The 26,139-nt window shown below is 48.9% G+C and overlaps 1 protein-coding gene across 1 annotated transcript in view; it reads left to right on the top strand.

Annotated features, from left to right (window-relative positions):
* Nucleotides 1-9,028: 9,028 nt before the first annotated feature.
* The window catches only part of RPH3AL (rabphilin 3A like (without C2 domains)), a 147,325-nt gene continuing 130,214 nt past the window's right edge, over nucleotides 9,029-26,139 (top strand). Inside the window, 1 exon segment of the mRNA XM_045889588.3 lies at nucleotides 9,029-9,152. The gene's annotated coding sequence lies outside the window, so the exon portion shown is untranslated.

Below are 26,139 nucleotides of genomic sequence, written 5' to 3'. Positions count from 1 at the left end.
TGTGCTGGTTACTTGGAGGGGCTCTGGAACCAGACTGCTGGGATTTCAATCCTAGCTCTGTTACTTATTTGCTGTGTGACCTGGGGCAATACTTAACCTCTCTGTTTCTCGGTTTCTCATCTTTTGAAGAGTTACCATAATGAGTACTTACATCCTAGAGCTGCAGAGAGGATTACATGAGTTTTTGAAAAACCTTTAACCCAGTCCCTCATGCCTGTGAGATAGGGAAACCTGCTTTTTGCTCCTTTTCCTGCTTCTGTTCTTGCTAGGACCTGCACCCTCACTTTTACACATGCCTCAGAATGCAAATAGTGTATGTCCTGCTCATAAGGGACAAAGAGTTAGTGATTTCCTTAGGGTGGATAACATCTAAGGAAGGACCAGGTGCCAATGACAGGAAGAAGCTATCATATGCATATTCCAGACCACCAGCACTAGACATCTGGACCCCAGGTCCCCCCGGCTCTAAGGAATAACACCTGGGCCCTCATCTTCGCTCTGACCAGTTCCTTGATGCCCGAGAGAACAGGTACACCAGGCCACCATGCTTTTTAGTAAAAACCCCCAGACCCCAAACAAAGATGAGACCCCCTTCTTTCCTTTGGGTCTCCCACACACCTGCATTCTCTCTACACCTTCAATAAACTCTGTGTTTACCTCCTGCTGGCTCGCATTTGATTTCTATCCTGTGCACAGCCAGGGACCCTCTTGGCTGGTCCTGTGGGACACCCTCCGGGTGCCCGGAGCCAGCCTGTCGGCATCACGTGTATAATGTATTTTGTTTTGTCCTGCTTTGCTTTAAATTTCATGAAAGAGGACTCTGGCTGCCCCCATTTTGACTTCAAACTTTCTAGTTGGGTTCTTCTTGCTTTCTGGTCTCCTTGCTCAGGTGGAAGACCCTGCAGGCAAAGCATCCCCTGAAGAGAGCCAAAACTACCCCCTCAGGCACTAAGGACGGCCCTGAGCCAGCAAGGCCCCCCCGCCCGTGACTGACTCTAAGACAGTGATAGATTTGACCTTGACTGCCTACCTGCACTTGCCCGCCCACTTTGCCCCACATTTTCCTTACGTTAACCTGGAAGTATTTTCGGCACTCTGGAGGCAGTATTTGAGACATTAGTCCCTTGTTTGCCCCGTGTTGGCCTCAGGAAGTAACTTCCTTTCTGGTTTTGCCACCACTCTGTTGTTGGTGGTGCGTCGCTGAACCTGGTCTGTTTGAGACCCCAGCATGCCGGCTGCATTCAGAGTGATACTTATTTCTTGAGACAAAATGGCCTGGGTGCAGTATCAGTGATGACATTCTCAACTCCTGCCTGACCCTGGGAGATGACATTTATTCCTTGAAAACACAACTTTCAGGACGTTTGAAGCAATTTGTGGAAGCCAATGAAATGATGCTTGTCAGGGCCATACCTCTGGCCCCAGCACCAAGAGTGTTTTCCTCAAGATTTTGCCCTACAATCATAGTGACCCAATGAATATTTCAGCCTGGCCCAGAGACAGGGGCCTTGGATGTTCCTGGGTATTTCCCTTCCTGTGCCTGGGAGCATTGCAATGACACCTGTCATCCACTGGGCAGCCCTGATCGAACAGCCCCCACCGGGACCTTGGCCTCCTGCAAGTCCCCCCATAGCCTGGGTGTCTGGAAGCCCGGAAGAGGGGCTCTGCTGGTGGAACCCAGGGAGGTGGGACTAGGGGGCTGATGAGGGCTGAAGGGACTCCACTCCTCCATCAGCAGCAGAAATGGGGGAGCCGAGGTGTTTTCAGGGTTGTCCTTGGCACCAAGCAGGTTGTGTGTTGGAATGGAGAAGAGCCAGCCCTAGAGACGGCTTGCGTTGGAACCCTGGGCCAGCCACGTATTAGCTCTGTGACTTTGGGGAAGTAGGCTTGGCTTTTCCAAGCCCTGGTTCCCATGCCTGTGAGATGGGGACTCTAACAGTACCTATGAGCTAATGCACAAAAAGTACTTACACCGGGCCTGGGTGCTCCATGAGCGTAATGATCTGTGACCCGGGCCTGGGCCACTGTTGGCTGCCTCTTCATGTTGCAAGTCCCAGGAGGTTGGGACCCACCCGCTTGTGGTTCTGTTTGCATAGCCCCTTCCCCACACCGTCTGCAACTACGCGCTGGGGCCCTTCTGTGGACTGTGGTTTCCTTCAGAACGTTAATTGATTGTATCTACACTTTGGGCCCAAGGCTGTTTGCAGAACTCAAGAGATGGAAGTTTCTGTATTAGTTGTTGTTGACTAGTGCTGCCATCTCGGTAGGAAGCCTGTTGCCTCTCTAGGGCCTCCCTGACCGAGCACGCGGAGATCCTTTTGTGTGACCAGATCCAGGCCTCATCGGCTGACAGCGGGTCAGTTGACCTCATGCTTGCCTTTGTGAGCTGCAGTTTAACTCTGAGTCACAAAGCCTGTCGATCTGAGGTGGCAGGGGGCCCCAGGCTCCATCTCACCCAGAAAATTCCTGGGAGGTGTTACAGAAACACAAAGTTGGTTATTAGTTAATGGCGGTAAAGACAGATTTTATTCAATACTACAGTGATACGGGAAAGAGACTTCTTTAGTATAGAACTGAATTCGGTGCTGATCTGTGTGGAGGGGAGTTGGCCTTCTGAAGGGAGGATAAGGGGGTAGCGATGGGGAGCACGTGGGGGCTTGAGCAGTCAGGAAAGTGAAAAATTACCAACGGTGGGTAAGGGGTCAATGTCAAGGGGATTGGGCCACTAATCTGGCACTAACTGGCACTTACCCAGTTAGGCTCCTATCATCCTGCAGAGACTGAGACACAGGGGCCCTGTCTTTCCCTCCTTCCTGATGATTATATTTTAAAGGAATGGCTCCCAGGTCCTTGAGGAAGTCAGTCCTGGGTTCTAGGAAGTACGTGTACCTCTCAAAGGGACAGAGAAAGGATATACACACACAACTGGAAGTCTTCTTCAGCCAAACACCCGCGGTAATAGTCTCTTGCCCAGGAAACTCCGGCCTCATCATGCATTCCCCAGGCAGCATGATCCGACATAAACCGTTTCCATGCTATTATGGAACTCTTCTGGGCACTGCCATCCTCAGGAGAGTACCTGTCTGACCTCATCCAAGACATCCCGCAGACTTCAGGCTTCAAGATTGTTCTGTGTCCTTTAGTCATGGGGCGGTTTCAGTAAATGTCAGATAGCAAGCTAGTCAATGCCCTTCAAAAGGAAATTCTCTAGTCTGAAGTCCCTGGAGACTGTGGGGATCACTCACAGGCTTTTGCCAGAAGCCCCAGTCTATACCCTACATAGGGCTATGACACAGAGAATTTGTCCCTATCAGCACTCCAGCTTCTTCTTCTTTTTTTTTTTTTTTTAAGATTTTATTTATTTGCGAGAGAGAGAATGAGAGACAGAGAGCATGAGAGGGAGGAGGGTCAGAGGGAGAAGCAGACTCCCCGCCGAGCAGGGAGCCCGATGTGGGACTCGATCCCGGGACTCCAGGATCACGACCTGAGCTGAAGGCAGTCGCTTAACCAACTGAGCCACCCAGGCGCCCTTTTTTTTTTTTTTTTTAAGATTTTTATTTATTTATTTGTCAGAGAGAGAGAGAGAGCACAAGTGGGGGGAGCAGCAGAGGGAGAGGGAGAAGCAGGCTCCCCACTGAGCAGGGAGCCCGATGTGGGACTCGATCCTAGGACCCTGGGATCATGACCTGAGCTGAAGGCAGACGCTTAACGACTGAGGCGCCCAGGCATCCCAGCACTCCAGCTTCTATTCGACACTTTGTGGGCTCAGGCAGGCTTACGTGTTCCCATTTAGCATGCCCAATTAATATTGCTTAAGGGTGGATTTATATTCCTTTTAAAAAATTTTTATTTATTTATTTTAAAGAGAGCAAGCGAGTGTGAGGGGTGGTTGGCAGAGGGAGAGGGAGAGAGAGCTGTAAGCAGACTCTGTGCTGGGTGCTGAGCCCTACATGGGGCTCGATCTCACGACCCTGAAATCACGACCTGAGCTGAAACCAAGAGTCAGACGCTTAACGGACTGTGCCACCCAGATTCACATCCCTTCTATTTTACAATCCCAGGTAGGGGGAACATTCCCTAGTCAGACACAACGTCCATCTGTTGCTGGGTGGACTGGGGAGATGTCCAGGTTCTGAGGCGACTGCCGATCTCAGCCCCCAGACATCCCCGGAGAGTCTTACTCTTGTCGCGAGAAAAGAATTCAAGGACGGGCCAGACAGTGTTTGAGCACCACAGGTGAAGAGCGAGAGAGGGCATTCCGGAGAGGTGAGGGAGCGCGAGCCCAGGGAGAGCTGTGCCAGGGGTCTGGGTCTCTATCTTTTATTGATGGTCCTTCACGAAGGTGTGGACTATTTCTTACTTGGGGAGGGGATTTCTGTGGGAGCAGGGTTTTGCGATTTCTCCTTCTCACTTGGTCAGAGTCTCAGGCCTTTGTCTGGGGCCGGTCCAATTTGATCTGGCTTCTTGTGGCCTCGGATGTGGAATGCTGTCAGGGCAGGTTGCTAACTTTCCTGGGAGCGGGCCTCCAGGCCCCCAGGCATCCTGTTAAAGCCTGCCTAGCTGCCTGCTCTAACACATCCTCATCGTCAATAATCAGGCAAATAGATGTAACTGGTTCACATAAAGCCTGTTCAAACATTCCAACTACAAACTTTTGCCTTAGTTCCAATTCTACAAACCCTTACATTCCTAACTGTGGCTTCCATTAGGACTCCATCAACAGGCTTTGGTTTTACAATACTAGGTAGAAGAAGTGTTCCCTGGCCAGATATAATATTCATTCCCATAAACCCTTCACATCAAGGAGACACAACTGCTTTACATAAAAGCCTGTTTAAACATTCTCACTTTCATAATCTTACCAACACTCATGTTTTTATGTTCTCCATCTATTTGCACCTTTGTTTTAACCCCATCAGTGTCTGCTTCATTCAACCATTTCTTAATACCCACTCTGCTGGGTGAGTCCCATGACTTTTCCTCTTTGTTTTGCTTTTAATCAATATTTGCTTTATTACCCTTTTTTTAAAAAAAAGATTTTATTAATTTATCTGATGGGGAGAGAGAGCGAGCCAGACAGCACAAGCAGGGGGAACAGCAGAGGGAGGAAGAGAAGCACGCTCCCCGCAGAGCAGGGAGCCCGACGTGGGGCTCGATCCCAGGACCCCAGGGTCATGACCTGAGCCGAAGGCAGACACTTAACCGACTGAGCCACCCAGGCACCCCTCACCTTATTTCTAAATAACGATTTAAAAATTTCCACCATACTTAAACCACTGTCTAGGCTTTGCCTTTCCCCCATCTCTCATTAATTCACCTAATGTTTTTACTAGCATCAGTAAGACCCATGAGGGGAAGCTGAGGCAGCAAATTTGATAAGGCTTCCAGAATTGTCCCTCAGTTTTACAGTGGTAAGGTTATATGGGGTGCCCATGTAAAAGGCACCCCACTAACCCTGGCATTTATCATGATCTGAGTAATGGGCATATACAGTAGTGAATATCCGGGTCATCAGAAAGCATCCCCCGTGCCTTGCTGCTTCGTTGGGGTTGCTCTACATAGGGGGGCACAGACTGTCCCCTTCTCAGGGTAAACAGACCTCACAGTGGCTTTTATCGAGTCCCCCAGGCTGGCTGTTCCCTTGGGAAGAAGCCGCTTTGTGTCCGGGTTAGGTATCTAGTAGTCTGTGCGTGTTCCCTAGTGACCTGTGGGTCCTGCATCCACCAAGCGTGCTCTTCCACTAGGCAGCATTCAAAACCAGGGACACAGCTCCCAAATTTGTTACTTTCATAATCCATTCTAGTAAAGGTTTCTCGGGCAGCTGATGATACCGATCTACAAGATGTAACCGCTCCTTCACACTATACCCCCTGGTTTCAGTAGTTTCTCAGTTTTGCCCTCCCCCCTACATTGACTACCTTCTCGGGGACCAGAGAGGTCTTAGAAGTACTTTCTGTTGTCGCGGCATACTTTTTCCCTTGGTGGGGGGGCTTCGAGGCTAGTAACCAAAACTTAGACCCAAATCTGAGCTTAGTCTAGCATCAAAGTCCAACCCAGAACTCGCTTTTAATTTCATTTGAGCTATTACCGATAATAACCGAAGGACTGAGTATTTTGCCTTTTTCTTACTGGTTTGCATTTCCTTATACATCCTGTGAGCCAACTCCCTGGGAGTTGGATTTACCTCTAAATTCCACTGGTAACATTTACCTTTAGTAACTGAGCACAGCTGCCGCTCCAGACCATCGGGGACCACCTAGGAGTCCACAGTTCCTCACTCTCACCTTCTGATTCTTTTTCTTCCCAAAGCACACCGTTTTCACGAGCCAGGGCCATTCCAGCCAATCCCACTTTTCTGACATCGACTGAAGGAAAATTTTGCTTTGTTCCCTTTTAGACATGTAACACTCCTGGCACCAGATGCATGGGTTTTTCCACACCAAGCAAGCCTTCAATTCTCGGCAGACGCCAGCTGAGCGTTTTACAATTTAATTCAGTTCTGACACTAATTGCCCAGAAGTAGCACAGACTTCACAAATTAAGGGCTCAATCCCACAACACCTCCCCCATCCCCACTTCCATTCAGATGCCAGTCACAGGTCCGGGCCTCCCATGCTTCAAACCGATTGGTTATAAATTGGCGGGGAGGAGGGGAGTATCACCAATTTATTACAAAGGATTTATTAAAGGATACACAGGAACAAGATGAAGGGATACATAGGGCAAGGTATGTGGGAAGGGGTGCATAGCTTCCGTGCTGTCTCTGGGGCGTCACCTACCCAGCCCGTCCATGTGTTCACCAAGCCATAAACTCTCCAAACCTGTCAGGATTTTTGTGGAGGCCTCCTTCTGTCAGCATGATGGGTAAAATCCTTGGCCGTTGACCATTAAGTCAAGTCTCCAGCCCCTTTCCCTCTCTGCTCCCCGGAGGCGGGGCTGAAAGTTCCAACCCTTTAAGCACAGTTTAGTCCCCCTGGCAACTGGCTCATCCATCCCTTGGGCAATCCTTAAGGGTTTTCCAAAAGTCACTCATTAATACAGGCTCAGGTGTGCTTGAAAGGGGCTTGTTATGAATAAAAAAAGATGCTCCTCTCACTTGATCACTCTAGGGCTGTTTCAGGAGCCTGGGGCAAAACCTACATTTTATAACAGAAGATGGCCCTATTGTTCTTATCACCTAGGAAATAAGAAGGATTTTAGGAGCTCTGGTCAGGAGTTAGGAAGAAGACCAAAATATGTATTTCTTGTTCTATCACAATATCACGGGGGGGAAGAGACAAGTTTGCCATACAGAAGAATTCCAAATAAATTATGTAGCTACTCCACCCTAAATAAGGAGGAACATAAGACCCCACTTTGGAGTGAAGAAATCTGACGAACACTACTTCAGCCAGGTGATCAAGGCCAACAGTCAACGGTGATAAATTATGGCAACAGTTGTGAACTCTTGAATGAGATGTGAGGAAAATGGCTCCTGCCTCTATTGTCTTTCTCCCCAAACCCCTAGGCCCACTGTGACTGTGGAAAAACATCAGACAAATCCCAGTAGTGGGGCATCTTCCAACATACCTGACAAGTACGTGTAGGCTTGAAATAAAAGCAGGCTCCATCCCTAATTTAAGGCACTGATTCTTTCGAAGCTCCCTGCCTTGGGCCTCACCCTTGGCTGTTGAGCACTCTTGAAACTCAACACTTCTTTGAGTTGTCCACCAAAATCTACTCACACAAAAGTGTTAGGTATAAATCTTCTCCAGGTGGTCAGCAGTCCAAAGAGAAACGAGGTCCCCCCGGAGATGGTAAGCGCTCTGTCACAAGCCATTGCAAGCAGGAGAACAACTCCTGGAGGGTGGTTTTGGGGCGGGAAGCTGGGGTAGAGCCTGTAGGATCCCTGCAGCTTTGACATTTTAGGGTTAGTGAGGTGATGGTGGTGAAAATGATGTTAATAACTCCGACTGAGCTTTTATTTTTATTTTTTAAAGATTTTATTTATTTATTTGAGAGAGAGCAAGCATGGGGGGTGCAGAGAGCGAAGCAGACTCCCCGTTGAGTGGGGAGCCCAATAGGGTGGGAGGGAGGCTCGATCCCAGGACCCTGAGACCATGACCTGAGCCTAAGACAGACACTAGGCCAGCTGAGCCATTCAGGCACCCCTGAGATTTTGCAATGAGCCAGGTCTTGGGTCATTCAATCCTCACAATAGGACTATTATGTCTATTTTGCATATAAAGAAACTGAGACTTCGCCACTAGCTACCATGGTGATTTAGATTTAAATTAAGTAAAATTCAATGAAATTTAAGAATCCATCTCCTATGACTACTCGCTAGTGGACCGCCCAGCAATATGACATTTCTGTAATTGCGGGAAGCCTGCTGGACAGTGCTAGTTTAGAGACGTTTGCTCCCATGGCCAAGATCACATCTCCCATGGGGAAGATCCAGATCCCAAATGGAGGTGTCCCCCCGTACTGGAGGGGGCTGCTGTGTGTTGGAAACCAGGACTCTCAGATTTGGTGATCACTCAACTACCGGTTTCTGGTGTTCTCTCAGGGAATTATTTCATAAAATTGTTTTGGGGTAGAGTGGAGGGTTGAAGGGCTTTAGCATGGCCACTCCCACCCCGAGGCTCAGAGTGAAGGAAAATGGAGAACATTGCAGATGTTCTTGAAATGGTGAAGCCAAGACACCAGGCTGATGAAAGCTTTAGCTTTTTGTCGCTGTTTCCTCTAGTCACTGCAGCGTTGCCTCCATTTGTCCCACCATCAATGGAGGGTTCGTTCATTCAACAAACCGATGTTGAGCTCCAGCGGGTGCCGCGTTCTGTTTCAGGCCCCAGAACCCATACCTGCCTTCCCTTTGCGTCCTGGGGTTGTTAGAATGGGTCATTTTTGGCTCTGGGGACTTGAAGCTGCTTATGGAAAAGAGGGATGTTCGGAATCCAGTAACAAGGAGGGGCCCTTGCGAGGGCTGCGGCGCGGAGGGGCCCGCGCCTACCAGGGGCCCTTAGGCCCGGCTCTCCCGCGCGCGGCCACAGGTCCCGGGGCGGCGAGGGGCGGGGCGGGGCGGGGCGGGCGCCCGGGTACCTGCGGCGGCCGGCAGAGGGCAGCCAGGGAGCGCGCCGGGCGGCACGGCCCACCGCCCCCCCAGAGCCCAGGTGAGTGTGGCCAAAGTGGGGCCACCCCCTCGTCCGCGGCCCAGTCCCGGAGGGCCGGGGGTGGGGGGGTGCGCTTGGCTCTCGGGGGGGTGGGGGCGCGCGGGGCGGCCGCGGGGCGGCGGGCGGGACCAGGGACCCGGGCACTCTCGGCTCACGCGCGGGGGCGAGTCCCGGGGGCCGGCGGGGCGCTCCTGGCCCTGGCGTCGCGCTCCCCTCCCCGCCGCGCCCGCCGCCCGCCTCTCCCGGGGCCTGGGCTGGACCCGAGCGGCCGCGGGCAGCGCCCCCCCGCCCCCCCGGAACGGCGTGCGCCCCGGGTCTGGCCTGCTGTCGGCCGGGGGCCCTCGGGGGAGCGCGTGGTGCGCCCGCAGCCTGGGCGCCGCCGGGCGAGGCGGGGGCGGCCGGGTGGGGGAGGGGAGGGGGCGGCCAGAGGGCGGGCGGGCGAGCGCGGCTGCAGACGCCAGGCGGCGCTGGGGTGAGCGAGGCCCGCGAGCCGGTCAGCAAGTGCCGTGTTTACCGAGCGCCGGTCGCCAGCTGCCCGCCGGGGCGCGCACGTGCGGCGAGAGGGGCCCCGGTGTGGCCGAGCCGCTGCCCGTCTGCGCTCCACTTGCCCTCCGTGAGGATCCCACACTCCGGGTGATTGGCTTGGGGCGCCGTGCTGGGCCCGGGCCCGGGACGTTTGGGCTCTCGCCCTGGGTAGGTGGTCGGGAGCGGGACGTTGGGGCCCAGGAGCGTGTGAGTGCGGGATGCGGGTATTTCTCACTGGGCAGCCGGGCTTCCTCTGCCTCACCCTGCCCACCTCTTTCAGTCTGAGAATCCTGCCCTGGGTTTGTTTTCTAGCCCTCGGGAAACCCACTCCTAGCCATCAGGCCCACCTGTTTTTCCCAGGCAGAAGACTTGAAGAAGTGTTGAAATCCATCCGGGGTGCCTAGTAGTGCCCATGACACTTGCGCTTTTGGGGCTGAAGCCCCCTTTCTTGGGCTTCAGCAAGGGCTGTGCTGGGAGGTCTGAGACTTCTGTCTCCTTCCTGGCTGCTGGGAAGGCTGAGGACCTGAGTTTCCCATCTGGGTGGTCTGTAACCACCCCCCCCCCCCTCCAATTCCTTCCCCCGACGTCATTCTAGGGAGAGGTGTGATGCAGAAGGTGGAAACCTAGCCTCAGATCAGGGCCAGAGGGATTCTGGTGAATGATCAGGTTCCACCTGTGCTGCTCCATGGGAATCTTTGATCTTCCCAGCTGCTGGGGGCTGGGGAATCAGGGGTGGCCCTGGGCACCCTGGTAAGAGCACTAGCAGAGCCAGGGCTGCGGTCCAGTCTCTGCCCCTTCCCTTCCCTCCACCTTGAACGAATGTGCCCTTACCGGGGTCTCCATGCCCCCTCCTGCCTGTGACATCCACTTGCCCTCCCATCTCTTGGCAGGGGGAATCATGCATCAGAGGCCTAAGCTTCATTTCCTCTTCTCTCACTGTCATATTTTCCAGACAAGTGCTCTGCACCTGCTGCCTGCCTCCCCTTTTAATCCTCCGCAGCCTGGCACAGCCTGGCCCCACCACCCCTCTGCTGAAACTGCTTTCCTGAAAGTCATCTTGTTTCCAAACACTGCTCTTTTGCTGGCCTCGTCCTTCTGCCTGGGGAGCGGATGCCTGTGTGCGTGTGTCTTCTCTGCAGCCTTCTTTGATGTGATTTCTGGGGCACCCCGCTCTCCTGGTTTGGCTTTTCTCCATTGTTCTTTCTCTTTGGACCCCTCTTCTCCCCTCAGAGGGATTTTTTTTTAATAATGAAGTAATATTTTCTTTTTTTTTTTTTTTTTTACGGTTTTATTTATTTGACAGAGAGAGAGAGCACAAGTAGATAGAGCGGCAGGCAGAGGGAGAGGGAGAAGTAGGCTCTCTGCTGAGCAGGGAGCCCGATGCCGGGCTCGATGCCGGGCTTGATCCCAGGACCCTGAGATCGTGACCTGAACGGAAGGCAGACACTTAACTGACTGAGCCACCCAGGCGCCCCTAGCGGGATGTGTTTTGAGATGCTGTGTTTAGCTTTGCAGGGGCTTTCTTCAGGAGCCCTTCAGGGCAGCCCGCCTCTCTGGCTTCTAGCATCAGTCCCGGCCCCCTGGATGTCCGAGTGACACCCCAACCAAACATGCGAGTCTGGCCTCCTCCTCCGAGGCAGATGCTCTCACTTGCTCCTCAGCAGTGGGGTTCCCTCCTAGGTTATACTCCCTTTTCCCTGAAGTGTCTCTACCTCTCGCCACCCCTCTGTGAACTACTAGTGCAGGCCTCGAACATCTCAGGAGGGCTCCGAGGCCCTTCCGCTGGTCTGGTGCCAGCATCCCGTCCAGCCTCTGCAGTCCATCTATCAGGTCACCGGTAGACTGATGGTCCCTGACTCCTGCTTTTGCCCAGTGGCTGACCCTCCTCCCCTGAGCAATCTTCAGAGGCTCCGCATTCCTCCCACACAAAGCCGAGCGCCCCCCCCCCCCCCAGTTGAAGGCTCCTCATTCATGGGGCCTCACTCTCCCAAACCAATTTCCAGGCCTGCAGCTTCTTCCCTCCCTACCGCAGTCATCCCCTTTGCCCTTACTCTCTGGGTTCACGCTCGGTCGCTGTTGCCCTGGGAAAGCTTTGTGACCTTTCTGGCTGCACTCGGGGCCCTTTTCTTGGCTTTCCCTCTTCATCATGCCCTGGTGCAGCTGTCTGCTGCTGATCTCTGGCCTTTGGGCCCTTGAAGCGTGTTCCCCTTCTGGATCCCCAGGACCCGGGCCCCCTGCAAGCACTCAAGAAAGGAGTTCCCACTCCTAGACATCCGCGAATACCTTCCTGTTAGCCTTCAGAGTCTGGCTGAAACTGCACCTCTGTCCTAGACTCTTCCAGTCTTCTGGATCCCCATCCGTCTACACTCCTGCTGGGTTATTAATGGATTCATTACCGTGTGTGCCACCCAATTGAATACTGTGTTCTCTGCCTTCAGCCTCTGGTTGTGAGAGATGCTTTTCCGGCCCTTAACGGTAGCAGCTATTTATTGAGTGGTCGTTAGGAGCGGGGCAGTGTGCTGATCTTTCCAGGCACTCCCTTGTGTATGTGTGATCCTCCTGATGCCCAGAGGGATGACTGCTGCAATTATTGTCTCGTCCTGCCCATGAGGACACCAAGCCAGAGAGCTTGAGGGACTTGCCTCCATCACACAGCTTGTGAGCGGGCCGGGCACAGGTTGGAACTCCAGTCCGCCTGACTACCAAGATGTTTTCAGTGCTAGGATTTGCTGTTCAGGGAAGCCTGTGCTTCAGCCCAAGGAGTGTTATGTGTCCTCTTGGCACCTGGCCCAGGTGCAGGGGCTGGGCCGGTGGCTTGGTCAGCTGGTTGCTTTGGGACTCCAGGGAAAGACTGTAACAGAACAGATGGTTAATGGTGGGGCAAGTGACTCAGGGAGGCTGTGACATCTGCCCTGAGGCCTTAGAAACAGGGCGTGTGTGTGTGTGTGTGTGTGTGTGTGTGTGTGTCTTAAGTAAAAGTTGTGGTACAGAGAACCCTGCAGGGCCCTCAGGTGGTTCGGGTCATGTCTGTCCCTTAAGGCACTTTTACCTGCCTTTTTTTTTGGTCAAGAAAATCAATCCCAGCTCCCCCCCAAACTGAACCTCCTTCATCGAAAGAAGTTTCCTAGTCCTTCCTTCCCTCTGCAGGTCACTGTCATATGAAAATGAGTTCCTGCTGTGAAATATGGTTGCCATGGCAACCACTAGCGTGAGGCCCCGAGTCTCTTGCTCCTAAGGTCTCTGCACCGTAAGCTTCCAGGGGCTTTTTTCCATCTCTGTCGCCTAAAAACACAACATACTACACTTCACTCTCCTTTCACATACACATTAGAAAATGTCGTGTTTTTTTTTTTTTTCAGGCAGTGGTTTCTGGGCACTGTTGGTGCCCCAGCAGCCTGTGACTGGGCTGCTGATACGTGCCATTAATAATGCCTCTAGGGTGCCTGGGTGGCTCAGTTGGTTAAGCGACTGCCTTCGGCTCAGGTCATGATCCTGGAGTCCCGGGATCAAGTCCCGCATCGGGCTTCCTGCTCGGCAGGGAGTCTGCTTCTCCCTCTGCCCCTCCCCCAGCTTGTGTATGCGTTCTCTCTCTCTCGAATAAATAAATAACATCTTAAAAAAAAAAAAAAAGACGGGCGCCTGGGTGGCTCATTTGGTTAAGCGACTGCCCTCGGCTCAGGTCATGATCCTGGAGTCCCGGGATCAAGTCCCGCATCGGGCTCCCTGCTCGGCAGGGAGTCTGCTTCTCCCTCTGACCCTCCTCCCTCTCGTGCTCTCTGTCTCTCATTCTCTCTCTCGCAAATAAATAAATAAAATCTTTAAAAAAAATAAAAAATAAACCTTCAACATCAGCAGGAGGTACAGCTGATCTTTAAAAAAAAAAAAAAAAATGCCTCTAGAACGGTGCCCCCGGTTTAGGCCATATTTTGAGTGAAGGCCATTGCACGGTGTCTGGTGTCCTCGACGACGGGAGGGGCGGAGGGAGAGAGGGGTTTGGTGCGGTGGGGAGGGCTTTTTGCTGCCACTCTGCTTCCCTGGCAGGGGGCGAGATTGTCCTCACTTGCTGCCTCCTCCTGCGTTAGAGCCTTGCTCGGCTCTCCTGGGGGAGGGGGGGGGCCGAGCAGGTGCCTCAGGGTGCTGAGAAAGGTGCCTTTAGCAGCGGGCATAGCTCCTGACGTGGATTGAGTGCTTAACGACGTGCAGACGCTGTTCCTTTACTTAATCCTGAACCGAGGGAAATACAAAGTACTATTATTATCCCCATTTTATAGGTAAGGAAATTGATGTGTAGAGAAGTGAAGCGTTTGCCCGAGGACACACAGCAATGGTCCTAGGCAGTGTGGCCCCTGTGGCCAGTGTCCTTTACTTGGTGTAGCCCATGGAAGGACTGTTTAAAGAACGAAAGTGTGAATTGGAGAGGTAGGGCAGGTTGGCTTTCTCGAGATTGAGGCTTAAAGTGGCGGTCTTCAACTTTTTATTTATTTATTTTTTCAGTTTGCCATTTTTTTTTTAACGATTTTATTTAGAGAGAGAATGAGAGACAGAGAACATGAGAGGGAGGAGGGTCAGAGGGAGAAGCAGACTCCCTGCCGAGCAGGGAGCCCGATGCGGGACTCGATCCAGGGACTCCAGGATCATGACCTGAGCCGAAGGCAGTCGCTTAACCAACTGAGCCACCCAGGCGCCCATCAGTTTGCCATTTTTAAAAAAAGATTTTATTTATTCATTAGAGAGAGAGCACGAGTGAGGGGGTAGAGGCAGAGGGAGAAGCAGACTCTCCGCTGAGTCGGGAGCCTGACCTGGGGCTCGATCCCAGGACCCGGAGATCACGACCTGAGCGGAAGGCAGATCCCAACCATCTGAGCCACCCAGGCGTCCCTTCAGTTTACCACTTTTTATGTCTTTTTTTTTTTTTTTAAAGAAACTATGTTTCTTTCTTTCTTTTTTTTTTTTTTTATTTGTTTGAGACAGAGAGAATGAGAGAGCCAGAGAGCACATGAGAGGGGGGAGGGTCAGAGGGAGAAGCAGACTCCCTGCCGAGTAGGGAGCCCGATGCGGGACTCGATCCAGGGACTCCAGGATCATGACCTGAGCCGAAGGCAGTCGCTCAACCAACTGAGCCACCCAGGCGCCCAACACTTTTTATGTCTTAAGGGCAAAAGACTGTGGTGAAAATGCATGTACTTGAATATTATAGCAGCACTATTTGTAATCGCCAAAACACTGGAAATCACCCAATGGCAGTAGAATGGACAGATACGTTGGGAGGAATACACACGATAGAAACACTCTACTACAGCGAGGATGGACCATTTACAGGCACATGGAACCACATGGATGGATCACACAAACCATATGATTGAGTTTCTTTAGCTATTCCACCACCAATGAATGTTCAGACTGTACAGTTTTTCACGACTCCAAACTGCCACAAAGACTGTCTCAGAACTTTCCACCTGTGCACACGTGCTGAGGTTTCCTTAGAGCAGATCCCGAGAAACAGAATCCCTGTGTCATAGGGCAGATGCATTTTTTATGTTAACAAATTGATGTCCGTGTGACATTCCTTTCTAAGCCTCAGATCCCATGGCTTTATCAGTCTGATCCCTGTGAAATTGCCTCTGGTCGGTTCTGGCCCAGCAGTTTGGTCTCCCTGGCCTATTTTGTGCCCTGGCTTCGTTCCATGGCTCTTACCACCCAGCAGTGAGATGGGCTGCCCCGCTCACTTCCAAGCACAGGCCAAACACCTGGTACCATATGATTCCATTTATATAAAGTGCAAAAGAGGCAAAACAAATATAAGGTGTTGGAAGTCAGCGTAGTAGGTTCCTGGAGGCATGAGGAAGGCTCCTGGGAGGCTGGTAATGTTTGTTCTTTTTATCTGGGTGTTGGTCACATATTCATATTGTCAAAATTCACCAATTTTGGTATGTGTACTTCTCTGTATGTGTGTCATACTTCAGGATTTAGCAGTGGGACACCTGGGTGGCTCCTTGGGTTGAGTATCTGCCTTCGGCTCAGGTCATGATCCCGGGGTCCTGGGATTGAGTCCCGCATTGGGCTCCTTGCTCAGAGGGGAGCCTGCTTCTCACACTCCCTCTGCCTCTCCCACTGCTTGTGCACTTGCTCTCTCTGACAAATAAATAAAATCTTAAAAAAAAAAAAAAGATTTAGCGAAACCAGAATAAAGGCAGCAGTGACCCTAGACCCAAGACACGAATACAGACACGCCATACCTTTGACTTCACTCTGCCTGGAACCTTGGACTTCTAGTGACAATTGGGAGGTGACGTGAGGGTGGGCACCCAGGTTCTGGGGGGACAGCTCTAGGGATGTGGAAGCAAGGCCAGATCGGCTCTGGTTTCCTCCTGTCCCCCTCCACTCTGCTGGGGTTGGGGAGCGCTTGCTAAGCTAGGATGTGGCTGGTGTGGATCGGCCAAGTCAGCGGCCCTTTTCTTATGGCTGTGATGCCGGGGGGCAATCGAGGTATTGTGTATTCCTTATCTGTTGGTTGTGGGGCGTCAGGTGGGCCTGGAGAGATTGCAGAATCCGGCTGGTGCTATAGCCCTCAGCACAGACATCCTCAACCCTCTGACAGCCACGAGCTGCTTGTAAGACATCAGCCTTTTAAGGACTGCGCGGGCCTGTAAAGTGAGCGGCATTCACTGGGAGAGCATCTCCTTTCCTATGGAGTTACATGCTGCTAAAAATACCAGAGCACCTTATGTAAGACCACAGTTACGCAGTTAGCACCTTACGTAAAAGCACTTAGTATACCATGGCAGTTCATCAGCTGGGGGCTGCAGTGAAGGTTGTGGGCATCCTTACGAAGTTGCGGGGTGTTTGCCTGGTGAGGAGGGTGAGTGATGGTCACTATCCAGCCCTGCTGCGCTCATGCCGCAACGTGCTGGTGCTTTTCATCTTTGGATCTGGCCATTCGAGCAGTTGAGTTGATGTCGGGGGTTTATAAAGTTGCCTCTTGCTTGGCCCCCACCCCCTTCTCATTCACCATGATACATCCTCTGATTCCGAGAAATGCTGCATCTTGGATCCATCCAAGAGTCCCCTCACTGAGTAGCCAGCACCGGGGGGCCGTTTGGCCTGTGCTTGGAAGTGAGCGGGGCAGCCCATCTCACTGCTGGGTGGTAAGAGCCATGGAACGAAGCCAGGGCACAAAATAGGCCAGGGAGACCAAACTGCTGGGCCAGAACCGACCAGAGGCAATTTCACAGGGATCAGACTGATAAAGCCATGGGATCTGAGGCTTAGAAAGGAATGTCACACGGACATCAATTTGTTAACATAAAAAATGTATCTGCCCTATGACACAGGGATTCTGTTTCTCGGGATCTGCTCTAAGGAAACCTCAACACGTGTGCACAGGTGGAAAGTTCTGGGACAGTCTTTGTGGCAGTTTGGAGTTGTGAAAAACTGTACAGTCTGAACATTCATTGGTGGTGGAATAGTTAAAGAAACTATGATGGTCATACCCAGGAATACTATGCAGCTTTGAAAAAGAATTAGAGGTGCCTGGGTGGTTCAGTTGGTTAAGCGTCTTCTTTTGGCTCAGGTCATGATCCCAGGGTCCTGGGATCCAGCCCTGCGCTGGGCTCCCTGCTCAACGGGGAGTCTGCTTCTCCCTCTCCCTTTGCCTCTCCCCCTGCTTGTGCTCTCTCTGTCAAATAAATAAAATCTTTTTTTTTTTTTTAATTTAAGTCACTAAGGACAGTTTTTAAAAATTTTTTAAATTTTTTTCTAAAGATGTTATTTATTTATTTGACACAGAGAGAGATCAGAAGTAGGCAGAGAGGCAGGCAGAGGGAGAGGGAGACTCTTAGCCACCTAGGCACCCCTAAAATCTTTTTTTAAAAAAAGAAAAAGAATTGGTTAGATCTTCATATAACAATATAGATGAAGGGTACCTGGGTGGCTTAGTCGGTTAAACATCCAGCTTTTGATTTCAGCTAAGGTCATGATCTTTTAGGGTTGTGAGATCAAGCCCCAAGTTAGGCTCCATGCTGGGCATGGAGCCTGCTTAAGATTCTCTCTCTCTCCCTCTCCCCTGCCCCCCAAAACAAAACAAAACAAAATAAATATATATAAAACAATATAGATAAATCTCTAAGATTGTAGGGAGAAGAAAGCAAGTTTCAAAGTGATAAATATATTATGATGCTATTTGTAGAAATATATACACGTAGTCATTTATACTTTTTTTTTTTTAAGATTTTATTTATTTGAGAGAGAGAATGAGGGAGAGAGAGAGCATGAGAGGGGGGAGGGTCAGAGGGAGAAGCAGACCCCCTGCCGAGCAGGGAGCCCGATGCGGGACTCGATCCCAGGACTCCAGGATCATGACCTGAGCCGAAGGCAGTCGCTTAACCGACTGAGCCACCCAGGCGCCTTCATTTATACTTTATATGAGGACACATATATGTAACACACATCTATATGTAAAAGCATATAAAACAGTCTAGAAAAATACATTCCAAACTTATAATAGATGTTATCTCCAGGGGAGGGAGAAGAGGACCAGAATTGTACGTGCGTGGGGGTGGGGATGATTAAAAGGAAATTTATCCTTCTCTGTGATATTTAAAATTTTTTAAATTACAATTAAATTGATAATATATATACATCAAATAATTTACCCATTTTATTTATTTATTTTAAAGGTTTTGTTTATTTGACACAGGGAGACACAGCGAGAGAGGGAACACAAGCAGGGGGAGTGGGAGAGGGAGAAGCAGGCTCCCCGCCAAGCAGGGAGCCCGATGCGGGGCTCGATCCCAGGACCCTGGGATCATGACCTGAGCCGAAGGCAGACGCTTAACGACTGAGCCACCCAGGCGCCGCAGTTCACTCATTTTAAGTATATAATCTCTTTAAATCCATAAAAGGAAAAGTACTTAATATAATTAAAGATTAATACTAGTCTAACCCCCTTTGTGATAGAAGAAGACTTTTTTCAATGTGTCTGAGCACTGATGGACGGTGACGTGCTCACAGTGTAGTGCTTTGCATTTAAGGGCAGCCTGCGTAGGTAGAAATTCTACCTTTTTTTGAACTGAGATCTGCCTCTTTGTTGTTCTACTTCTGAGTCTGTCCCTTTGGAACCGTCTCAAATTAGTTTTCTTCCTTTTTCCGTGGGCTAGGATTTTCACTGGCGCAAGATCCCTGTCATGCCCGCCTCCTGTGGGGAGAAATACTTGCCTCTTAAAGGGGTTCCCTGTAGAGTCTGTAGGGTCATATGAATCACGCATTCCAGATCCCAAACTGTGCTGGGCACCTGGCTCGAAGCCATCCTCCTAAAGTTTTGCAGAACAGGACCCTCTGCCCCTGATGTTGCTTGACCACAACATAACACTTCTTCAAAATAATGGTCTTTTGAATTATAAAAATAACTCACATTCCCTGTGGAAATTTAGAAAATACACAAAAACACAAGAAAATAAAAGCCATTGATTCTCAACCCCTAGAGATAACTGTTGTTTAATGTTTAAAAATTGAGATCATTCTATATAAATGGTTTTATAACCAACATGTTTGCTTGTACATAAGAAAGATGACTGACAGGGGCGCCTGGGTGGCTCAGTTGGTTAAGCGACTGCCTTCGGCTCAGGTCATGATCCTGGAGTCTCTGGATCGAGTCCCGCATCGGGCTCCCTGCTTGGCGGGGAGTCTGCTTCTCCCTCTGACCCTCCCCCCTCTCATGTGCTCTCTCTCATTCTCTCTCTCAAATAAATAAATAAAATCTTAAAAAAAAAAAAAAAGATGACTGACATATATGTAACACATTTTTTCTTAGTTCACGGTTTTTTAATTATTATTTTTATGTTTATTTTTTTTTAAAGATTTATTTGCGAGAGAGCACGCACATGCACACGCATGTGTACAAGAAGGGGGAGGGGCAGAGGGAGAGAATCTCAAGCAGACTCCCCACTGAGCATGGAGCTGACAAGGGGCTTGGTCCCACAACCCAGAGATCCTGACCTGATCCAAAATCAAGAGTCAGATGCTTCACTGACTGAGCCACCCAGGCGCCCCTATTTTTTATTTTTTTAGAGATTTTATTTTTAAGTAATCTCTACACCCAACGTGGGGCTCGAACTCACAACCTTGAGATCAAGTATCTCATGTTCCACTGACTGAGCCAGCCAGGCGCCCCTATTATTATTATTATTTTTAAACATAGAGAAGTTTCTGTGTGGTGTTGTGGACTGAATGTTTTGTGTTTTCCCAAAATTCATATGTTGATACCCTAACCTCCAATGTGATGGTATTTGGAGATGGGTGTTCAGGAGGTAATCAGGATTACATGAGGCATGAGGGTGGGGCCCTCATGATGGGATTAGTGTCCTGATAAGAAGAGAGACCAGCTGGCCCTCCCTCCCTCCTTCCCTCTGTTCTCTCCCTCTCTCTCTGGTCTGCATGCACAGAGGAAAGGCCAAGGGAGCACACAGAAGTCAGGACCCCGTCTGCCCCACAAGGAGGAGAGCCCACACCAGGAACCAAGTTAACCAGCACTTTGATCTTGAACTTCAGCTTCCAGAACTGTGAGAAATAAATGTTGTTCAGTTGCCCAGTCTCCAGGGTATTTGTGAAGTCAGCCTGAGCTGACTGATAGATGTGGCTAAGGCCATGCATGAGTCCTTTCATTTTATGATTTCCTCCTTTGCTTTTGGGTTTGAAAGGTCTTCCCCACCCCAAGGTCAGATAAATATTCACCTGTATTTCTTCAGGTTCTTTATTTGGTGCCCACTTTTTCATTCACTGCTCTAATCCAATCGAAACTTAACTTGGTTTATGATGTGAGATAAGACCCTGATTTTCTTTCCAAGTTGTCGACCAGTTCTTTCCATTTAATTTCTTTTCCCACCAGCTATATTTTAAATTTAAAGTGATTTTTTGAATAGATGTTACAGTCATGTTCAAAATTCAAACGATATAATTGTACACCTGAAACTAATATAACACTGTATGTCAACTAGTTGGGATTAAAATAAAAACTTAAAAAAACCCCACAAAATTCAAAAGATACAAAAGACAATGAGATTCTCCCTCCTCCCTTATCCCTTAGATTCCCAGTCCCAGAACCACTGTTACTAGTAACCGTGTGTTACTAGGTTATAGGTTTTGGATATTAGGTATCCTTCCCTCTTCTCTGGACAGACTTTATTTTTTTTTAAGATTTTATTTATTTATTTGACACAGAGATATAGAGAGAGCACAAGTAGGCAGAGAGGCAAGCAGAGGGAGAGGGAGAAGCAGACTCTCCACTGAGCAGGGAGCCCCACGCGGGGCTTGATCCCAGGACTCTGGGATCATGACCTGAGCCGAAGGCAGCTGCTTAACTGACTGAGCCACCCAGGCGCCCCTGGACAGACTTTAAATGTTAGCTTTATTCTAGTGTACAAACATATTAACTTCCAGGCTTTCTGTTTCTTTCTTTCATTATCTGTCTCTTCTTCCTGTACGATTACATTTTTAAAAATATATTTTAACACCTGGAAGTGCAGGTTCTTTCTTGAAATTTCCTTGGTTATGCTTGCCTATTTATTTATTCGTCTATATGAACTTTATAATTCTTTCATTGTTTTTCTACAAATATCATTAGAATCAAATTTGGGATTATATTAAACTTATAAAATAGTAACTATTGGCTTTTCCTATCTAGAAATATGGTCCTGTATTTATTTATGTGTTCTTTCCAGTCATCTCTTCTTTTATACTATGCAGTAAAGTTTCATAGATTTCTTTATGTTGCCAGGTGTTTTACTTTTTTTGTTACTAGGGAATAGGACCTTTTTTTTTTTAAAGATTTTATTATTTGTCAGAGAGCGAGCACAAGCAGGGGGAGTGGCAGAGGGAGAGGGAGAAGCAGGCTCCCCACTGAGCAGGGATCCCAGTGTGGGACTCAATCCCAGGACCCTGGGATCGTGACCTGAGCCGAAGGCAGACGCTTAACCAACTGAGCCACGCAAGTGTCCCGGGATCTTTTTTTTTTTTTTAACATTTATTTTCTTTTTTTTTCTTTTTCTTTTTTTTTTTTTAAAGATTTTATTTATTTATTTGAGAGAGAGAGAATGAGATAGAGAGCATGAGAGGGAGGAGGGTCAGAGGGAGAAGCAGACTCCCTGCCGAGCAGGGAGCCCAATGCGGGACTCGATCCTGCGACTCCAGGATCATGACCTGAGCTGAAGGCAGTCGCTTAACCAACTGAGCCACCCAGGCGCCCTAACATTTATTTTCAACTGGATATGTTGGAATATAAGAAGTTACTGACTTAAAAACTTATTGTGAAATGTATATATACAAGAGCATATAAAACATACATGTACAGTTTAAAGGAGAATAATAAAACAGACATCTGCCTAGCCAGCTTAAGAAATAGAGCACTGCTAGCCCTTTAGAATTGCTTCCATACCTCTCCTTAAATGGAGCTCCCTCTCTCCTTACCCCTAGGGGACGTACTAACCTGGATTTTGTTGTAATTATTAACCTGTTCTTTATAGCTTCACCATACAGGCTTATGTCCTTAAACAATACATTATTGGATTTTTGTATGCTTTTGAGGTTTTACCAATGGACTCACGCTGGATTCGTTTTTACTTATTTATTTATTTATTTAAAGATTTATTTATTTATTTGACAGAGAGAGACACAGCGAGAGAGGGAACACAAGCAGAGGGAGTAGGAGAGGGAGAAGCAGGCTTCCCTGAGGAGTAGGGAGCCCGATGTGGGGCTCGATCCCAGGACCCTGGGATCATGACCTGAGCCGAAGGCAGACGCTTAACGACTGAGCCACCCAGGCGCTCCTGGATTCGTTTTTAAATTGATACATGTGTGTACCTGTTGTTGAGATTCATCTTGTTGTTGCATGTAGCTGGTACCCAATTTATTTATCCCTGCCACTTGTTGATGGGCATTTGGGTTGTTTCTGCTTTTCTTTACTATCACCAACATCCTTTCTATGTGTAAGTTTCTCTAGGATGTGTACTTGGGAGTAGCTTACAAGGTCATAGGCCATGTGCTCCTTCACCTCCTGTTCTCTGAATTCTGAAGCAACGTGTAGTCCCTGCAGACCTGGACCAGAGTGTTGGTTACTCTGCATCGTCACCTGTACCATTCACTCTTTGTTTTTGTCAGTCTGGTGAGTGTGAACTGATATCTTACTGTGGTTTAAATTGGCATTTCGAGGGGCACCTGGCTGGCTCAGTTGGTGGAGCGTGTTACTCTTGATCTTGGGGTTGTGAGTTTGAGCCCCACGTTGGGTTTAGAGATTACTTTTAAAAAAGATAAAATCTTAGGGTGCCTGGGTGGCTCAGTCAGTTAAGCATCAGACTCTTGATTTCAGCTCAGGTCATGATCTCAAGGTGGTGAGATCAAGCCCGGAATTGGGCTCTACACTTGGCATGGAACCTGCTTGAGACTCTCTCCCGCTCTCCATCTGCCCCTAACCACTCCCTCCACTCGTGCTTTCTCTCTCTCTCAAAATAATAATAATAATAATAAAATCTTTTTAAAAATTGGCATTTTGATGATTACTGCTAACACGGAACACATTTACGAGCTATTTGTGTTTCCTCATTTATGCACCTGTACTTTTCTTTATCTATTTCTTTCCTATTGGACTTTTTTTCTCTTCCCTTACCCCACTCCAGGTGGTGCCCCTATTAGGTTATTACTGATTCAAAAAAAAAAAAAAAGATTATTAATGATTCATAAGTGATCTTCCCACATTCACATTCTGGTACTAATTCTTTGTTTATTATGTGTTATAAACACTTCTCTCAGTTTGTGGCTGGCTTTTTCACTATCTTAATAGCATCTTTTCTTTTTAAAATATATTTTATTTCTGGGGTGTCTGGGTGGCTCAGTCATTAAGCGTCTGCCTTCGGCTCAGGTCATGATCCCAGGGTCCTGGGATCGAGCCCCACATCGGGCTCCCTGCTCCGCGGGAAGCCTGCTTCTCCCTCTCCCACTCCCCCTGCTTGTGTTCCCTCTCTCGCTGTGTCTCTCTCTGTCAAATAAAGAAAATCTTTTAAAAAATAAAATAAAATAAAATATATTTTATTTTTATTTATTTTTTTAAGTCTTTTTTTGAGAGGGAGTTAGGGGGAGGTGGCAAGGGAGAAGGAGAGAGAGAATCTAAGCAGACTCCACTCCCAGCGTGGAGCCCAGCATGGGGCTTGATCTCATGAGCCTGAGATCATGACTTGAGCCGAATCAAGAGTTGGACGCTTAACCGACGGAGCCACCCAGACACCCCAATAGCATCTTTTGATGAACAGAACAGTCAGAGCTTAAGTCAGCAAGCTTATCGTTAACTAAAGTTCAGTATTTGTTTATGTTTCCTTTCTTTTGTGGTAAAATGTACATACAGTGAAGTGCACAAATCTTCTATGTTCCATCAGTGAGCTCAAATAAGTACATACACCCATGCAACCCAAACCCATGTCAAGATAGAGAACATGACCATCACCCCAGAAAGTTCCCGCATCCCTCTTCCCAGGCAATTTTTACACCACTCCCCCAGAATCAACCACTATTTGGATTTGTTTCCACCATGGACCAGTTTGCCTGTGCTAGAACTTCGTATGAATGGAATCATACAGTATGTACTCTTTTGTCAAAGGCTTCCTTCTCTCACTTGACGTGATGTTCTGATACTTAACCCTTGGTGTATCAGTAGCTGCTTCCTTTTTATTGCTGTCGTGTTCCGTTGTATGAATATGTACGATTTACTTACCCATTCGCCTATCAGTAGACCCCTGGGCTGTTTTTAGTTTTTGGCTATTGTCAACGGAGTGGCCCTGAGTCTTCTTGTTGACATATGTGTTCACGTCTCTTATATATATTATTTCTCTTACATGTTTTACTTTCGTTAGGAGTGGAATTGCCGGGTCATAGATTAGGCCTAACTTTTTTTTTTTTTTAAAGATTTTATCTATTTATTTGAGAGAGAGAGAATGAGAGACAGAGAGCACGAGAGGGAAGAGGGCAGAGGGAGAAGCAGACCCCCCGCTGAGCAGGGAGCCTGATTCGGGACTCGATCCCGGGACTCCAGGATCATGACCTGAGCCGAAGGCAGTAGCCCAACCAACTGAGCCACCCAGGCGCCCCTTTTTTTTTTTTTTTTTTAAAGCATAAGATCCATTCAGAAAACTACTCACATCCTAAGTACACTGCTTGGATAATTTTTGAAAGTGTACGCCACCATGTAATCATCACCCAGGTCGAGAAGTGGGATCTCGGCCCACGCTGGGCCAGTCAGCTGGGCTGCCATTCTGGGATCTGGCACTTGTGCTGAGGGAAGCAATTAGGGAGAAGATCGTAGAGCTACTTATTCCAGAGAGGAGCCGAAGAGACTTTGAGGCCCGGTCTCTTGTAGCTACTAGAGTTCCTGTTTTTTTTCCACATCCGCACCTTCAGCCTTGCCATGGATTCTGAGCTATGAGGTGTCCCTGCAGCGAATTCCTTTGTGCTCATGTCAGCCAGACCGGGCTTCTGTTGCTTGCGGCCACATTACTGATGAACGCTGCACGCCCAACCACTACGCCCCCGATTTTAGTGGGTTGCGCCTCTCATCTTGCTAGAACTGTCTTAGCAGTAGAATCTGCCTTTAACCAATCCCTGAATTTTTACATGACCCCATTTGAACCCTTGAATTCCTGGGCTGATAGGTGAGCTCTCAAACAGGTGGTCACTTTACCGCTAATTGAAAAGTTGGTGGCAAAGCTACTTCAAACGTTTGGGCTTGGCGAATCGTGCTTTTTTTTTTTTTTTCCTTTCCCCTCTAACTTTAAATTAGTTTGCAGTTTTGGAACAATGTTCTCTCAGTCCCTGGTGGAAAGTTAATGGAGAACGCTGGCTTAATTTAGAAGGTGAAATGTAGGAGTGTGTGTGATTTTCTGAACTTCATTTTTTTCTTTCTTTTTTTTTTTTAAATTTATTTATCTCAGAGAGAATGGGAGACAGAGAGCATGAGAGGGGGAGGATCAGAGGGAGAAGCAGACTCCCCGCTGAGCAGGGAGCCCGATGTGGGACTCGATCCCAGGACTCCAGGATCATGACCTGAGCCGAAGGCAGTTGCTTAACCAACTGAGCCACCCAGGCGCCCCTGAACTTCATTTTTGGAAACCAGGTTCATTTCTCTTGCTCCTCCACGTAGAGTGCCGGGGGGCTAGGGGAGGGGGGTGTTCGGGGCGCGGATCGGAAGGTAGACCTAGAGTCAGAGTTCTTCAGCGCCATCCCTCAGGGACCGTTTGCCTAAGAAGGCTCAACATCCAAATTGTTCTACTCTAAGTGGGGCCTCATTTAAAAGTAAAAAAGGAAATGAATTCACTTCTGGTTTCTCTCTTAATGTCATCAAATCACACCAATTAGTGACAGGAGATGACCCTATTCTGACTGGTGTCTGAGTTGTCACACTGCTTATCCTCATTAATGTCAGGGTCTG

This window comes from Mirounga angustirostris, unplaced genomic scaffold, assembly GCF_029215605.1.
Source record: "Mirounga angustirostris isolate CCGP_5_RB_7025 unplaced genomic scaffold, mMirAng1.0.hap1 SCAF_17, whole genome shotgun sequence".
NCBI lineage: Eukaryota > Metazoa > Chordata > Mammalia > Carnivora > Phocidae > Mirounga > Mirounga angustirostris.
The sequence above is the reverse complement of the archived record's forward strand: the minus strand, read 5'-3'. Positions and strand labels throughout refer to the sequence as shown.